The sequence below is a fragment of the Argentina silus genome (assembly GCF_951799395.1).
Source record: "Argentina silus genome assembly, chromosome: 4".
Taxonomy (NCBI): Eukaryota; Metazoa; Chordata; class Actinopteri; order Argentiniformes; family Argentinidae; genus Argentina; species Argentina silus.
In genome coordinates this window covers 22820751-22838250 of record NC_139658.1, presented here as the reverse complement: position 1 = coordinate 22838250, position 17500 = coordinate 22820751, and the positions used below count along the sequence as shown (strand labels likewise).

Genomic DNA, 17500 nt, shown 5'->3' with positions numbered 1-17500 from the left:
CATAGGTTAGTTAGAGGAACAGTGTGCCTTGGCAAGCAGCACAGCGTGTGTCTGCAGTGGAGGACTCAACCGTGTAACTAAGAGGTTTATTCCAGGCTGAGGGGAAAGGAGGCCAGCGGCGCTGGGTTGGGCAGATGTGCAGAGTCAGCAGACACACACACACACACACACACACACACACACACACACACACACATATACTACAACACATATACTACACACACACACACACACACACATATATATACACTACACACACACACACACACACACACACACACACACACACACAAACACACACACACACATACTACACACACACACACATAGGATGGGGTTCAATGACGCAGAAAGCCAGCAGCCACACAATGCAGGATGAAGAGGCTTAGCCCTGCGTAGGCTGTTACTGCTGCTGCTGCTGCTGCTACTGCTAGTAGCTACTGCTCACACCTCCAACCATCTCCTGGCAGCTCCCTCCGCTCGCCTGTGCTGTGGAGACCAGGGACTGAGGCCGAGGCCGAGGCTGTGGAGACCAGGGACTGAGGCCGAGGCTGGGGAAGAGCAGGGACTGAGGCCGAGGCTGGGGAAGAGCAGGGACTGAGGCCGAGGCTGGGGAAGAGCAGGGACTGAGGCCGAGGCTGGGGAAGAGCAGGGACTGAGGCCGAGGCTGGGGAAGAGCAGGGCCAGATTTAGCAAGTGCGAGACAGGGTTTGAAAGGGTTGGAGTGTGTGAGTGGGGATGGAAGCAGGTGCATTCACACACTAATCTGGGAGGTGGAGGATTTCTCGGGGTAGGGCAGGCATTTGCATGCACCTCTTCTCGGATTTGAAATTGAATTTTCGAAACATGAAAGGCAGTGTTGCGTGTCCAGTGTTTTCCATTATTGGCGGTAAACCCTGCCAGAGATGGGTTGTATATGTGTGTGCTGATTGCAATGTTGTTCTTTTCAGTAATAAGATCATAAATTTTATAATGACAAGCAATAGATGAATACATTTTTTTTAAGGTGGACAATTACCCTTGTCTACTGAGCTTCCTAATTCATTAACTTTAGAATATCAAGACTGGACTCCTGGGGACCCAGACCCAGGCCTTGGGTACAGAGGTCTAGACCCAGACCACCTCGGGTGCACAGGTCTAGACCCAGACCAGACCTTACGTACAGACGTCTAGGTCCAGACCCAGACCTTGGATGCAGAGGTCTAGACCCAGACCCAGACCCAGACCACCTTAGGTACAGAGGTCTAGGTCCAGACCCAGACCAGACCACCTTAGGTACAGAGGTCTAGGTCCAGACCCAGACCCAGACCACCTTAGGTACAGAGGTCTAGGTCCAGACCCAGACCAGACCACCTTAGGTACAGAGGTCTAGGTCCAGACCCAGACCCAGACCACCTTAGGTACAGAGGTCTAGGTCCAGACCTCAGTTACAATCCATGGTCTAGAGATCAAGGGTCCATCTCTGCTTTACATGCAGACACATCCTGTATGAAAATATCTTCCATACTAAAGACACATTCAGCATCTTTAAGCTGCTCTCTCCTCTCCTCTCCTCCCCTCTCCTCTCCTCTCCTCTCTCTGCTCCTCTCCTCTCTCCTCTCCCCTCCTCTCCTCTCCTCTCCTCTCCTCTCCTCTCCTCTCCTCTCCCCTCCTCTCCTTGCCACTCCCCTGAGCTCACGCGTAGCAGACATGTGAATATGGAGATGTGTGTGTGTGTGTGTGTGTGTGTGTGTGTGTGTGTGTGCGAGTGCGTGCGTCTGTGGAATGAGTTTGGAATGTTTGATCTAAAAATGCCCTTAAAATGCACCAGCATCTCTTTCCTCCTGGACTGTCAAGCTCAGTAATGTTTCGGTTTAATGTGCCTCAGAATTTATGGAGTTGTTTACCTACGTGTGCTCGCAGAAATATGTTGGTATATGATAGCAGTACATTACACGTTATTTTTACGAGCACTTTTGTACCTCTGAATTCCATATAGCTAATCTAACAGTAATGGAGCTGCTATGAAATTATATTTTTTTTCGCCATCAAAGTGGATGTTAAGTATAATGGGTCTAAAAAACATGCTTTTAGAACCATCCTGAGGTTTGGAGTGTTTTTCTCCAATGACCCGCTTGGCTCATTTGTCACTCGCAGGGACGTGCACAGACTAATGGAAGGGCAGGTGCTTTTTCCTCCCAAAACGGGGCGTGGGGGGAATGCAGACGGCGGGGCGAGGCGCGGGGGGGTGGGGGGGGGTGGGGTGCGATGTGATGTGAACAACAGGGGGGGGGGGGCGTGGTGGATGTGATGGCAGAGGGGGGGGGGAGTGCAAAGAAAGAGGGGAAAAAACAACATCCAGGACGGCACTTTGTGAGTGGCAGGGCAAAGGGGCAGGGTTTTTACCCCCCCCCTCCGTCGTGCACGTCCCTGGTGGGTTGTGAAGAGTATCTACCTCGCACCGACACGGCGTTCCTGCGTTCAGGGTTGTGAAGCCGCCCTGACCTACTTTCCTCCACTGAATGACACATACAGGGACTCTGACACAAACAGCCTAATTGGCTGCAGACTTGTCACAGGTTCTCCCCATAGTCCTGGCTCTCCAAAGAGAGAGAGAGAGAGACAGAGAGAGAGAGAGAGAGAGAGAGAGACAGAGAGAGAGAGAGAGAGAGAGAGAGACAGAGAGACAGAGAGACAGAGAGAGAGAGAGAGACAGAGAGACAGAGAGACAGAGAGACAGAGAGAGAGAGAGAGAGACAGAGAGAGAGAGAGACAGAGAGAGAGAGAGAGAGAGAGACAGAGAGCAACTGGATCCACTGGATGCGATGTGTCTGTGCCGGAGCTCCTCTGGGCCCCCTCTAACAAGCAGTGTTTACCCCGGCTCCTGGAAAGAAAAGGAGGATCTTCATAAGTTACTCTCCTCATCTGAGATGCACGCACAGATGTCTCTTTTCCCCGGTTGGCGTCACTCCCGCCTTCAGATGCTTCTTCTTCCTCTTCATCTCCGTCTCCCCATGGGGTACAGTATCACATCTCTCGTTAGGCTACAGAACAGTGACTGTAAGCTAAACTAACGACGTTGAGTTTCCGTGGCGTTGTTTGTGTTGTCACGGAGCCTCGTAGGCTCCGCGGCGTGGGCGCTGACGCTGGCTGACCTTCCCGCCGGGGATCGATCCGTTGACGATCATTAAAACCAGCTCTCCTCCTCTCCCTCCTGACCCCTGACCTCTGACCCCTGACCTCCCGTGCGTCTCAAACAGATCTTCGGCTCCACGCCATCACACACTCCATTAGGCGCGTTACGGACGGCGAGCGCTGCTCCTCGTCCGAGTGGTTTGTAATTCTTTTCAATTAGTCGAGTAGAGAGCCTGCCTTCCTCTGCCTGAGTGGAGGCATGCTAATTTATGTGGTAGTACTCCAAAGCTTTCAAGCCAGCCTCGCACTGAAGAGAAGGCCTTGGGCGGACCATCAAAGGGCCAACGGAGGCTTTTATCTTCTGTCGATGGTTTCTGCGCTCCATCTGAGATTTATTTTTTTAAAGGCTCGGGGAATCTTGCTGGGCTTGTTCCTCAGGTTCCCTCACTAGCAGGGGAGGCTGGTGGAGGTAGAAATCGGAGGACGGGCTCATTGTAATACATGGAATGGAATGAGGAATGGTATCAGACACACGTATTTGTTTGATAGCATTCCTCATTCCATTCCACGCATCACAATGACCCCCCGTCCTCCGATTTCTTCCTCCACCAGCCTCCCCTGCTAGTGAGGGAACAGGTACAGGTGCAGGTACAGTACAGTAGTAGCAACTACTGTAATGACTGTTGTACTTAGACAGAGGACTCAAATGCACGACTCAGAGAAAAAAACTTAAATCCTATAGAATAGTCTTTACTTTCAAGGTTCGGTACACAGGTAGGCAGTCAATGGGTAGGCAGATAATCCAGGAAGGGGGCAGGCAAAGCAGGGTTCGGTACACAGGTAGGCAGTTCAAAAAGGCACACAGATAATCCAGTAAGGGGTAAGCAAAAAGGCAAAGTCAGAAAACCAATCGTAGATCAAAAAACAGGAATACTTAACACTGGGAAAATAGCTGGGACGTATGACACAAAGGTACAAAGATGAACTGGCAGAGACAGGGGAACACCCAGACTAAATACACAGGTAAGAATGACGAGGGACAGGTGAAACCAGTCAGGGCGGGGTCGACAATCACACCAACAGGAAACACACAAGGGCAGGTAGCGAAGTGTCTGAAATGAGAGAAACAATAAATGAATAACAAAGACAAACATAAACTAAGGAACAGGACGAGACGTTACAACCACAGTGCTGCACAATTCCCCTCCTCAAAGACTACACTGCTGCTATTTCTCATTCCTCAGAGTGCACACACCAGGTTTCCCAAGGTTAAGTCAATTAAGCTGTTGTTATTGAAAGAGAATAACAACAGCTTACAATGAGCCTGTCCTCCGATTTCTACCTCCACTAGCCTCCCCTGCTCACTTGGTGACACACTGATCAAAGACATGGTGGACCTACGGAGGGCACTCTCCTCTCTCCTCTCTGCTCTCTCCTCTCCTCTCTCCTCTCTCCTCTCTCCCTCTCCTCTCTCCTCCCTCTCTCCTCTCCTCTCCTCTCTCCCTCTCCTCTCTCCTCCCTCTCTCCTCTCTCCTCTCTCTCTCTCCTCTCCTCTCTCCTCTCTCTCCTCCCTCCTCTCTCTCTCTCTCTCCTCTCCTCTCTCCCTCCTCTCCTCTCTCCTCTCTCTGCTCTCTCCCTCTCCTCTCTCCTCTCTCTCTCCTCTCTCTCTCCTCTCTCTCTCTCTCCTCCCTGCTCTCCCTCTCCTGCCTGTGATGAACCCGGTTAACAGACATCTTAATGAGGCGTCAGTGTGCTCTCAGCTCTATCTAGAGACCTCTTTGCCGTGATGATGACTTCATGTCTGGTGTTTAGTTCTAGTTAAGTAGAAGCTGGCTACAACAATAAAACGCCAGTACGCTTTGGACAGTCAGCCAGTGAAGAGCGGAAAGGAAAGGGTGAAATAGCCTTAGCTTGCCACGTCCCTTTATTGGGATGGGTGATGGGCGGGGTTAATCGATTGAAAGAGTCACCGGCCAGTAGCAGGCGTGATTTGAATAGGCGTCTTCAGCGAAGGTACACAGGAGTACGTGTCCCATAGTGAGGGGTGGAACCGAGTCGACTGAAAGAGAACTTTGTCTGAATGATTGTGTGGATGAGGTTGGGATGGAACTGAAATTTTTTTTTAAATGTATTTGCATTGAAGTAGAATACTGGAATCAAATACATCTGTCGACAGGACAATTTTGATGATTTAAAGTATATTTAATTGTATGAGTACATTTATAGTACATGTATACAGTATAGAGGTACAACAGCTTATTATATGTCCCTCAGATTCATTTATGGATTGATAAATATCCAAGATGTACTGGTAGAAATGCGTAACTCTACGACACCAAGCACTGTCGTATTAGGACAGCTTGGTTTCGCTTGGTTATACTAACATGCTGCTGAACATGGAGCTGTGGCGATGATGGTTTACAGCAGAGGCCGGCTCGCACCGATGTAAAAGAGCTTCTGCACCAGATGGTGGCAGTGTTGATCTGGAGAAGCTGGCTGACACCCCTGCACAGAGGACTGGAGTTTACGCTGAAGCCAGGAGGTATCTCATCATGCAGGGGTGCTGCACCAGGGGAGGCTGGTGGAGGTAGAAATCGGAGGACGGGCTCATTGTAATACATGGAACGGAATCAGGAATGGTATCAAACACGTGTTGGTGTCACCTAATACCACACTAGGGGACACGTGTTTGATGCCATTCCCTATTCCGTCCCACGCATTACAATAAGCCCGTCCTCCGATTTCTACCTCCACCAGCCTCCCCTGTCAGCTGCACACATGGTCACACAGGCTACGGAGAGCCCCCAAAGAGAGAGGGAGCTATTTACGGGGTAACTTTGCCCCAGGTTAACCTGGCTTTTGGAGCAGGTCAATAACAAACTGCTAATAGCCTCCATTACAGAACCAAGGAGGCAGTGATGAAACAACAGTGTGATCTCACACTAAATTTGTATGAATTCATACAAACAGCAGAACACATAATTTGTTTGAAATATTACAACCCGGTGTTTATGAAAAGCTATGAATGTGACTTGTGTGGCGGTCATGCCGTATTAGGTATTAACTTTGAGTGGTTAAGGTTAGGGTCAGTTGTCAGGAAAAGGCATTAGCAAACATAAGCATCAGCAACAAGAATTAGTGTTGCATTCACAAAAAAAACAGCAGAAAAAAATAAATAAAAAATCCCCACCACGATTCAAACGAGCGACGCTGGCATTGCAAGATGATCTATAGTTGCTCAAACTATCCACAAATTATGAACTGCAAGCCTGCAGCCTGCAGCCTGCTAGGGCTATGGTTAGGGTTAGGGTTAAAGTAGGGGTTAGGATAAGGGTTAAGGTTAGGGCTATGGTTAGGGTTAGGTTTAGGGTTAAAGTAGGGGATAAGGGTTAAGGCTAGGGCTATGGTTAGGGTTAGGTTTAGGGTTAAAGTAGGGGATAAGGGTTAAGGTTAGGGCTATGGTTAGGGTTAGGTTTAGGGTTAAAGTAGGGGATAAGGGTTAAGGTTAGGGCTATGGTTAGGGCTAGGTTTAGGGTTAAAGTAGGGGATAAGGGTTAAGGTTAGGGCTATGGTTAGGGCTAGGTTTAGGGTTAAAGTAGGGGATAAGGGTTAAGGTTAGGGCTATGGTTAGGGTTAGGTTTAGGGTTAAAGTAGGGGATAAGGGTTAAGGTTAGGGCTATGGTTAGGGTTAGGTTTAGGGTTAAAGTAGGGGTTAGGATAAGGGTTAAGGTTAGGGCTATGGTTAGGGTTAGGTTTAGGGTTAAAGTAGGGGTTAGGATAAGGGTTAAGGTTAGGGCTATGGTTAGGGTTAGGTTTAGGGTTAAAGTAGGGGATAAGGGTTAAGGTTAGGGCTATGGTTAGGGTTAGGTTTAGGGTTAAAGTAGGGGATAAGGGTTAAGGTTAGGGCTATGGTTAGGGTTAGGTTTAGGGTTAAAGTAGGGGTTAGGATAAGGATTAAGGTTAGGGCTAGGGTTAAGGTTATGGTTAGGGCTAGGGTTAGGGTTTGTGCATAGTTAGTTAATAATATTAGTTAGTAATATTGTTGAAAGTGAGTTAAACATCTACTGACCATCTACAAACCATCTATTTGGGACTATCCAAATAAAGTGTTACCACAATCAGGCCTGACCCTCGGATGACCTTTACAGTTTAAATCTGACGGGTCAGAGGTCAAGCCTGAGGCGTCAGATTCTTGTGTTCATTCTCTGGAGTGTTGGGTCTGAGTGTCAATCAGAGCTTCATCTTAGAGTCAGCCACGCTGGTACATCACACTCCGAAATCAGACACACGTTAATGTTTAAAATCGCTTTATCATTAATTAATGTACCATCAAAAAAAGTGGAGGCTGCTGGAGGCAGAAATTTGAGGACAGGCTCATTGTAATGCATGGCGTGTATAACCCTAGCCCTAACCCAACCAGGAAATGCAATGTAACCTCCTTAAAGTACATTAGACATTGAACGCAGTAAAATAACAAATCAAGATGTATGCTTTGGCTACTGTAACTCTTTTGCTTACATATGTTACATATACTTGAAAATCTGATAATATGCTCAGGAGGAGCACAGGAGGAGATCTATACATGTTTTATGTATATCCCGAGAGGAGTGCTGATTTAATATTCGGTGCACGGTAAGTTCTAAGAACACAGATGATTTCATAGCTTTATGTATATATATATATATATATATATATATATATATATATATATATATATATATAGATATATATATAGATATAGATATATATCAAATCATATTAAAGCTCTGAAATCGTGAAGCTATGCTTGGATAAAAGTATAAATATATACATGTATACTTCATCCAAGCATAGCTTCACTGAGGAGTGAGTGGGTTGTGAATGTTTGAGATCCCTGAAGTGATTATTTGCTGAGCTCTACAGGGTGTGACAGGTGGGTTTGACATGGTTGAACCTGCTCTGTCTATACTATACAGGTTCTGTAATGCTGCTGCTGTTCTGTGTGTGTTTGAGAGCTCAGTAGTGATCGTACCGTTGGGTTTTCAACAGGGGAGGCGGAGGTAGAAATCGGAGGACGGGCTCATTGTAATGTATGGAATGGAATTAGGAACGGTATCATGATACCATTCCTCTTCCCATACCATTCCTCATTCCATTCAGTGCATTACAATGAGCCCGTTCTCCGATTTCTACCTCCACCAGCCTCCCCTGGTTTTCATACTAACCTGTGTTTAACATAGACACATTTCAGTGATTAGGAACGGAGAGACAGGGGGGCTTGAGCAGCCTATTACTAATCTGACTGTAATACTAATGTAACTTATTAATCAACTCGACTCACCGTTCCCACCAGGCCGCCGTGGTTCTTCCACGGGTGAGTGTGATAGATGCCATGGCTTCGGGGGTCCTTTTGTAGGTTGTTGTTCATCATTACCTGGCCCTCGGTGATGACATCATAGGAAGTGTTGCAGTCTTCCCTCTCCCTTCGGCCCCAGACAGGATTCTCGCGGCCGGCCTCAAGACCCCAGAGTGAACGGAGGGAGGAGGATGTGGGTTCTAGAACGTCACCATGGCAACCGGCACAGAGCTGTGCTGTAGAACTTTCATTAGAAATGTGAGGAGAGGGGAGGGGAGGAGGGGGGAGGGGGGGGGGGGATTTTTTCCCGCCTCTCTCCTCGCCTTCATTTGAATTTTGATTACTGTGCCTGTTGAAATAGTTTAGAGATTCCAGAAGGAGGGATGGAAAACTTGTTTTTTTCCCCTTCTTTCTTCATCAGCCCTCATTGTTGGGAGTTGGAGTGGGTGGCTGTCTTCTGTAGGCTTACCGTGGGCGAGAGCTGAAAGACTTGAATAACTATAACTAAATTAGACCCCTACCACAAAAACAAATGGATTTTATTTTATTTTTTTCTTGAAATAGTTTACTTTCACGCAAGAGTATCTAGCAAATGGCATTTTCCATATTTTGGGGATTTGTGTCAGATTGTAAGAGACTAGATTGCATTGCCCTTTGGGTATGTGGCCTTTTCTCAGTTTTTCTTGTATATCATGAAAACAACTTAAGATATGCAAATTCAAAGCTGCATAAAGTAATATTTCCCTGTGGTAATTTAAATTCTGATAGAAAAACAGGATGTGCCCAATGGGTTGGAATTGAGCAGACAGAGCTGTATGGCTGAATGAAAGCAAAACATACTTTATTTTATTTTTTTATTATTAAACCTTTATTTCTGCAGGATGTCCCACTGAGACCAAGGCCTCTTTTTCAGGGTTAGGGTTGCACAATATAATCAATTAAAAAAAATAAAAAAGTACATTCCTCAGATGACTCATCCTTTATCATGGCCTTAAATCGACCAATAGACGCAAGAAAATATTATTTGAGTACGTTTTGAAGGCCGTTCAGAGTACCCGGAGCACAGAAACGAAGATTGAGGGTTATCCAAACTTGGGACTTAGTTTGGTACTCTGGAGAGTGTGCCTGCCATAAAAGCAGTGATGTGAGGTAAAATGGGAGTTTTAGAAGAACTGCTCGATATATACAAATAAAAGCCCCCCAATGATAAGCCCTTTTTGAAGTCAAAAACTCCCAACGCACACACTGATATAAAAGTCAATGGTGGGTGCGGAAACTATCCCTGGAGATGAACTGCAGAGCAGGGTGGAAACCAAGTCTTACGGTTCGAGAACGGAGGATGTGAATTGTGTCACCGTAATCGAGGACAGGGAGGAACACTGCTTGGACAGTTTTCCTCCTATTATCAAAGGTGAAGCAAGACTTATTTCTGCACAACAAAAATTTTTTTTGTTTAACTCTCAAACTCTTGATCAGGAGTAAAACAGTTTATCATCAAAAAAATGCCCAGGTACTTATAAGCTGGGACAATTTGGCCTCCTTTCAGGATAGAAACGTGCAGACCATTGTAATTAATATTACGGGATCTAGAAAGTTTAATTTTGTCCTCGTTCAGCGACAGCTTAAGATCGATGGGCGATTTTTAAAGGTAGAATTAAAGGTCTAGGATAGCCTGCTGAGACGTATCTAGAGGCACACATTAAAAGGAAAGAAAATCAAGGAATGTCAATTTAAAGTTGGAGACCTGTTTTGAAAATTGGGATTCCTCAGACAGAAACTGCTAGACTACACACACGAGGCCGGGCCTTTTTTTTTTGCGTTTTCTAAACCAAAGGTTCAGACTGCATGATGACGTTCATTTATCGTTATTCTGTTTTACAACCTTCTAGGTTTTTCACTGAGTGAAGACTCAGTGAAAGACCTCGGTACAGTGCACTGTTGAATACATTTTTGCTGTCTCAAGACCCAATCTTCTGCTTTGCTCAGTGGCGCACTATACACACACACACACACACACACACACACACACACATACACCAATTCCAGGCTGGGAGCAGCACAGCATCAGCCACAGTGCAGTGTTTAGTGCCTTGCTCAAGGGCACAACGGTGGCATTGGCACATGAGCTGTTGTGAGATGTTGAGAGTATCTGGAGGCAGGAGACATGGCTTGAAGATTGTGTTGCTTCAGACACTACTACACACTACTACCAGGCCTTGATTGATACTGTAGTTTGATGTCCTGGGATTTGAACCAGCAACCTTCCAGTTACTAGTCCACCTCTCTAACCTCCAGGCTACCATCGCCTACCCCCGTTATAACATTCAGGTCTGCTTATAAACATTACTGCATAGTTTGTTCTACTGTAGCCCCTCAAAATAGATGTCTTAAACAGTACCGATTGTATGTGATGAATTAAACAAATGATACACACATGATTTACAAATAATTAATAAATATTTTATTTAGCTTGCTGCTATTTGATAGTTTCTCATAAGGACCTGTAAACAAACCATCAAATAAAGTTAGAATTTCAACAGACACTGTAGTTTTCCATTTGAACTTCTCTAATTAGCAGACGAAGCATCGCACCTTGAACACAGTGTGACAGTCTGCGCTGCAACGCTGCTCAGTGACACAGCAAACACTTACAATGTGTCTTTTAAAAGCACTATCAGCAAAGTGTTGGTGGTATAAATAATATGCAATTCACTCTATGACAGAGAGTGTTTGTGTGTGTGTGTGTGTGTGTGCATGCGCGCGTGCGTGTGTGTGTGCACGTGTGCGTGTCCATGCGTGCGTGTGCGTGTGCGTGTGTGTGTTCGTATGGTGCACCACTGAGCAAAGCAGACATTTTGTGCAACACAAGCCAAAACTACGGGAGCCACACATCTGATGGAGCGCCTGGGGACTTCTACCGTCCGGTACGCTGGCCAGGGACCCTCACAGGGTGGCGTTCCACAGCGGCCACACCCCTCTGCTGGCGTACGGAAGGGTGTTTTCCAGGGGGGTACAATCGTCTTTTTACTATGACGCAGGTGACCGATGGTGATGACTGGTAGCTACTTTGATAATGATAATGAAAAAGTTATAAAATTAACGGCAACAGCGAATGTCGAAAGTGGCCAGTAAGGTATTTGTAGTGAGGGTCGGTGGGGAAACTTGACTTCCATACCCCAGTAGAAGGGCGTGGCTTCAGATTTCAGGGATTAGAGCAGAGGAACTCAAGCCTTGCCTGCCTACTAGTGATGGGTCGTTCGGGAAGGAGCCGGATCTTTGAACATGACTCTTTTTCGCGAACGCTGGGAATCGAGTTGGAAATCTGAAGAGACGTTTTTTTGAGTGGTGTTTTTGGTTGAAAATGGACACAAATGGACTGTAGTTATTCTAATCTGCGTAGCCTAATTTCATGACACCCGCCTCTAGAAGGCCTGCTACTTACAATGCGGGTGTGAAATAGTTTCTTGCTAATTTTACATTAAGAAGAAGGGTTTTTATTGGATGTCACTGAACACGTTTAAGCGACAGATGTGCACAAGGACCAATCAGAAGTCAAAATGACGCCAAACGGGCTGATTTTAACGAGGAGCTGATTTTAACAAGTAGCGAATGAACAGCTCTTTTAGGTTAACGGAGCTCAAATGATCCGGCTCACTGAAAAGACTCGGAAAACCCAGCCCTACAGCCTGGGCTGTGAGTTCTTCGCGAGTCTTGATTCTGTGGAACACAATGACGCACGGAATTAAGAACCTCTGCTTGTTTGTGTCCCTGTGAGATCAACCCTTCCTGAATCCACTGAATCTCTGTGCTGTTCTCTTCCCCCCAATCCCCCAGCACGTGCAGCTTTAACACACACACACACACACACACACACACACACACACACACACACACACACACACACACACACACACACACACACACACACACACACACACACACACACACACACTGAAACCTCCATCTGTTATGCATCATCATCGCTTTGAGTGAAAGGATCAATTGCTTTCTGAGGAGCAATGGGACCGTAGTGTGAGGCTTAGGAATATGAAGTATGTGTCATTGTATCCATGGAAATAAAATAAAAAAACAACCTCTTATAGCCGACACGGTTGTGTATTAACAATGGGGGTTTTGGCAGCTATTTCAGCCTGGATTCACTTTTGTACAATAAATGCTGCTATTCTTTGACAGGTTCGAAAAAAAACTAAAAACGTTTTTGATTCTTTCTCTCTCTCTCTCTCTCTCTCTCTGTCTCTCTCTCTCTCTCTGTCTCTCTCTCTCTCTCTGTCTCTCTCTCTGTCTCTCTCTCTGTCTCTCTCTCTCTCTCTCTGTCTCTCTCTCTCTCTGTCTCTCTCTCTCTCTGTCTCTCTCTCTGTCTCTCTCTCTCTCTCTCTCTGGGACACTTTATCTCTCAACAGGCGATGTTTTTAAAGCATGCCTTTGAGAAAAGTGTCCAATTTCTCTGGGGAATTGCAATGCATAAACAATCAGTGGGGGTGAATTGCACTCTCCCATGGATACTGATGCAGGACAATGAGGCAAACAGCTAAATTACAGGCCTCCGCCGCTGCTGTCAGAAACAGAGTGGGATCGCCCTGTTTTTTTATGCAAAGCAAACCTCTGCAAACTATAATAGATGTGTCCGGATGCCTCTCTTCTGGCCAGCTCACAACTAGCATTACAGTCACACGCTTTCAAAAAGCCTTGACATGAGCCCCTACTCTTTTACCCAGTCTGAAAAGCAAGATCATGTTAAAAGGGGGGGGGGTTTATATTCAATACAGGCTTTGTCCCTGTACATGATTGTGTTGTTGTGTTCCGCTGGCGTCGGGGTAATTGAGGCGCGGCCCCGTGCATGCTCAGAACCCATTGAGACCTCTCCTCCGTTCAGGCAGCCCCTGGTTCTGAGGGTTTGAAGTGTGAAGTCCTTGGAACGCCCTCAAATTGCCTTGGCAGGAGGCAGGCGAGTGCGACTGTGTGACTGTACCAGGGAGGCCTCTCCCCAAAGCTTTGGATCAACATCTTTATTTCTCTCCCAAGAACTGAGAATATTTATTCATCTATAGCGCAGGTCTGTGTGGACATTTGACAAAATCATTAGCTTTTCAAATTGGTTAATTTCGGGAATTACACCATTGCCAGAACAATGTGGCACTCACAGGAAAAGACCACCTGTTGTCTGTACAAAACACTGATGTGAATGAGGTATTGTATTATGAGTGAACTATTTCATCTCATATTTATGGCTCTTCTTCTGATAGGGTGACAGTGTTTGCTGTTGGCTGGTCTCATTACGGTTCCTTGTGCCTTCGAGTTGCTTTACAAAACCTGTGATGAGCCTCATCTCAAACCCACCAATGTCACTCTGCCACCTGTGTGTAGGAGGGGAGGCTGGCGGGGGTAGAAATCGGAGGACGGGCTCATTGTAATGCATGGAATGCGTGTTTGATACCATTCCTCATTCCATTCCATGATTTACAATGAGCCTGTCCCCCAATTGTTCAACATCCACCTGCCTCCGCTGGTGTGTGGGAGTCCTTTGTCACAAACTCAACAATGCTCTGGTGATTTCATTGTCCATCCAGTGAACTCTTCAAGAATACAGTATAACTACTCTGTGTATAACTACTCTGTGTGGGTACATGGAGGCTCAGTATTACCACATCTAAGAACACAATAATTACAATATGGTTATAGATAACATTATAGCTGTTCTCATCAAGGGAATATCTGAGAGATATGAGGAATGTATCAGAACGTATTTGGTAGGGTAAATAAACACCTGTGGATCGCTTCAGGCATGTACTGATATTTATGATGAAATAATTGGTCTCATGCTTCATGTGACGGAGCAGCGTTAGGGCTTGTTTGGTGTGTGGATGTTGGGCAGCTCTCCAGGTTCATTTGAATACATGGGTATTGTCCTGAATCAATGATCTGAATACAAGGTTTGACATTTCCTCTACTGTTGTATTCTCTGTAGTGTAAGGGGGCGTGTACTCATTTACATGCTAATGAGTTTGTCTGCGTCGCTCTAGCTGGATGAACATTAGATGTGCACCAGGGAGGCTGGCGAAGGTAGACATCGGAGGACGGGGATCGTTGTAATGCACGGAACACCCCTGGTTGTAACAACTATGTTTGATCGGTAGTTATCAGGGAATGAGATCCCTTGAAATAATTATTTCGCTTTTCACTCCAATTATAAAATGGAGTGTCCTACCAAACACTCTGTTTGCATACAAACCTGTTGTTCCTGCCAGGGGTGTTCTAGGGGAGGGGCCAGGGTGTTCTAGGGGAGGGGCCAGGGGTGTTCTAGGGGAGGGGCCAGGGGTGTTCTAGGGGAGGGGAGATTATAATTAAGAGGGATGTTGTTTGATACCATTCCTCATTCCGTTCCGTGCATTACAATCGAGCCCCGTCCTCCGATGTCGAACCTCCGCCAGCCTCCCCTGGTGTGCAGTTACAGTACAGCCGTAGCAAACACAGTGCGGCACAGTTCCACTCCTCGAAGACCACGCTGCTGATATTTCTCCCAGGCTCGGAGGTTATTAACGGTTGTTAAAGGTTAATTAATGTCAGTGATTCCTCAGAGTGCACACACCTGGCTTCCCAGGGTTAAGTCAATTATTTAGTTGTTATTGAAAGGCTCCCGGCGCCGCGAGGAAAGGTATGATGATGAAAGGACCACCCACTCAGTGCCGGCTCGACCTATTAGGGGGCCCTAAGAAAGAAATGTCAGGCTCCCCCCCCCCCCCCCCCCCCCCACCTGCCACCCCCCAACCCCTCCCTGAACCCACCCATCACGCAACAAGTGTATAACAATTTTTTTGTCATAAATAATATTAAGAATAAAAAATAAAAAATAAACATTAAAAGAATAAACTGTGTTGGCCTAAGATATAGACGCTATAAATAAATACTATTATTATAGAATAAAATCACATAAAGGGCTGTCTTAGTTAAAGAAGCAGGACATGTGTTTGAGGGTAAATCTGCCGCCTCAGACCAGCATGGCGAAATTCAGTTCGCAAATCCAAACAACAACATCCCTCCTAATTATAATCTCCCTCCCCTAGAACACCCCTGGCCCCTCCCTAGAACACCCCTGGCCCCTCCCCTAGAACACCCCTGGCCCCTCCCCTAGAACACCCCTGGCCCTCCCCTAGAACACCCCTGGCAGGGACAACAGTTTGTATGCAAACAGAGTGTTTGGTAGGACACTCCATTTTAGAAAGCGCTTTTCGGGACCAAAACAGCGAAAAATTATTTCAAGGGATCTCATTCCCTACTGATTAAACATAGTTGGTTACAACCAGGGGCGTTCAGTGGCGTAGCACACTAAGGCGCATACCATATCATCGCAAGGTCCCTGGTTCGATTCCGGCCATCGACGTATCCTGCATGTCACCCATCCTTCCTGTCAACCTCTACTCTCTCCATCCAATAAAGCAGAAATGCCCTAAAAACAAATATAGTTGTTACAACCATTAGGAAGCTTTAGAAAACTTGAATGTTACGTACTGGACCTTTAAAACAAGGCTAAAGAAGATGTTTTTTTCCCACTCTGGGCCCCCTAGTGGTAGGGGGCCCTCCGCGCAGTAGGTTTAGGGACGGACGGCACTGGAATATCCACTGTCCTCCTCCTGTCTGTCATTGGGCTGGTGCGCGAGTCACTCATCTGTGGTTCTAGAACTGTGTGACAGCTGTATGACACATATCCAATACCTTATACAACAGAGGTGAAGTATACAAATGGTCCTATCTGCACAGCTTGTGTATATTCCTATGGCTTTGAGTCAAGTGGAAAGGAATTCGTCATGATGTTTTTCACCTCCGATTCTGTACGCTGGCATGTTGAAGTGCGATTTGTTATTGAATTGCTGTCAGAGAGCATGGTTGGTAAAAAAAAAAAAACACACACACACTCGGCTTCTCCATTGAGCTGCCATGCCACTTCTCAGTGACAGAACGCGTCGGAGGAGGAATTGAAAGTAGGCTACACAGCCGAAGTGTGTCTGTTCTCGGCGGTTGACAGGAAGTCATTTTCCGACGCCGGCGTTCTATTACGCGGCGTGTCCGCCCGTCTTTCAGTCTCAGGTACACCTCGTAAATGTTGGAAATGAAATTAGAATCCATTCGTCAGCCCGTGTCATAAACATTTTATTTTCCCTCCTGCCTCTGAATTGATGCCGGCCGCGTTGCCGGTAGGGCTGTGCGCCTCGTAAATATGTCCCCCTCTGCGCTCGTTGCAGTCAGATAGAACACTTGGGAGGTGGGAACATAAATCTTTGATAGTTTGGAGGAGGGACTGACCTTGGTTGTCATGGCTGTCCCTTGGTGACACATCCCAGCTGTGACCTCCCAGCATGCCCTGCGGACATGTGAGTGACGGTGTCTGGATGTGGATGTGATGGGCTGGCTGGTGTAATCCTCTCCTCCCCTCCCCTCCCTTCCCCTCTCCTCCCCTCTCCTCTCCTCTCCTCTCCTCTCCTCTCCTCTCCTCTCCTCTCCTCTCCTCTCCTCTCCTCTCCTCTCCTCCCCTCCCCTCTCCTCTCCTCTCCTCTCCTCTCCTCTCCTCTCCTCTCCTCTCCTCTCCTCTCCTCCCCTCTCCTCTCCTCTCCTCTCCTCTCCTCTCCTCCCTTCCCCACAATCTGAGGTAATTCTCTCCCACGCCCACTGCTCTGCCCTGGCCGCAGCCTATCACAGACCTAGCCCTCTCATCCAGCCCCCAGGCTAGCTAGCCTGTCTGGTCTGTCGTCTGTAAACCGGCTGAAGCCAAACCCATCATTATTCCTCATCCCTCCCCATCAGTGTACCCTGAGACCGGGCCGGGGCGCTCAACGCAGTGTTTACTGTACAGCTTCCACTGTAAGGTCTCCATGCTGTAGGGGTAGTGTTGGATTGGATGTGCCACCCATACTGATGCAGTGACTTAGCGCAGAGACAAAAGGGTAGCGTGATTGCCGAAGCATGCTGTGCTGTACACACAAATGAATGGGGGGGGGTGAATGTGAGATGTGTGTGTGTGTGTGTGTGTGTTGGTAA

The 17500-nt window shown here is 46.9% G+C and overlaps 1 pseudogene across 1 annotated transcript in view; it reads left to right on the top strand.

The window, feature by feature from the left end:
* Positions 1-17500, top strand: part of LOC310803578 (kazrin-like) — a 113234-nt pseudogene that overhangs the window by 7392 nt on the left and 88342 nt on the right. The gene's annotated exons all lie outside the window — the stretch shown is intronic.